General features: G+C 56.5%; 1 protein-coding gene across 7 annotated transcripts in view; it reads right to left on the bottom strand.

Annotated features, from left to right (window-relative positions):
• LOC105539572 (zinc finger protein 28) overlaps positions 1-390 on the bottom strand; it is a 31870-nt gene extending 31480 nt beyond the window's left edge. For 2 of the 7 annotated variants that reach the window (XM_011979950.1, XM_011979933.1), the window contains exon 1: positions 303-386. The gene's annotated coding sequence lies outside the window, so the exon portion shown is untranslated. Of the gene's footprint in view, positions 1-302 lie in introns of all 7 variants that reach the window. The other 5 variants (XM_011979920.1, XM_011979966.1, XM_011979911.1 and 2 more) reach the window with 5 other exon arrangements.
• Between the last annotated feature and the right edge of the window lie 483 nt (positions 391-873).

Below are 873 nucleotides of genomic sequence, written 5' to 3'. Positions count from 1 at the left end.
AAAAAAAAAAAAAAAAAAAAAAAAGCGCAGTGCGGAAGGTGTCAAAACACTGTTTTGAGCAGGAAAACTACGCGATAGGAAGTGTATACAATGCCCTGTAGCAGAAAGACCGAGGACGAGACCAGCCTCAGGGCGACTTTAAACCTAAAAAGAAGGGACTTCCGGACTCCCAGGAGAACATCTCCATTTGCTCTGAGTGACGGAAGAAAGACGAGAAATTCCAGGTCTGTGGGACCCCACATCCCATGTACAGAAGTGCCGCGACCTGGGGAGCGCAGACTTAATACAACACAGAGCAAAACTCACCGGGGCGGTGCGACCGTCACTCCACGGGATCCGCTTCCTGGTCTGCGCGCATTTGCGCGCGCAAGACGGAAACCAGGCCTGGGTGGAGCCAATGAGGAGGTGAGCGGGGCCTGGGTGAGGTGTGGGCGGGGCCTGGGTGAGGTAGGGGCGGGGCCTGCGTGAGGTAGGGGCGGGGCCTGCGTGAGGTAGGGGCGGGGCGCAAAGCGGAGAGACCTTACCCTTTAGTACCGGCAGAGGGCGGGGCCAGAGCGGGACCTGTGAGTCTCTCAGCCTCCTTCCAGCCCTGTTCTCCGGCTTTTAGCGGCGAGAGTAGCCAAGAAAGCAGAAGGATGATTCAAAAGCCCTGGAATAGTCTGGAAGGAGGATGCAAACTAGAATGTAAAATGCAAAACCCTGCCTGAGCGTAAGGTAGGATTTCATGCTGACGGCCCACAGGACAGAATAGAAATCCTCTCCCTTTCTATTCTCCATTCACTCGGGAGGGAGAGTCCACCCAGTGCTCAGCTTCAGAGACTTCCCTAGGGCCACCGCCTGGGATGCGGGAGGGAGGGCTCAGACCAGGGAGGA

The sequence above is a fragment of the Mandrillus leucophaeus genome, unplaced genomic scaffold (genome assembly GCF_000951045.1).
Source record: "Mandrillus leucophaeus isolate KB7577 unplaced genomic scaffold, Mleu.le_1.0 Scaffold104, whole genome shotgun sequence".
NCBI classification, from domain to species: domain Eukaryota; kingdom Metazoa; phylum Chordata; class Mammalia; order Primates; family Cercopithecidae; genus Mandrillus; species Mandrillus leucophaeus.
This window is presented reverse-complemented; position numbering and strand designations above follow the sequence as displayed.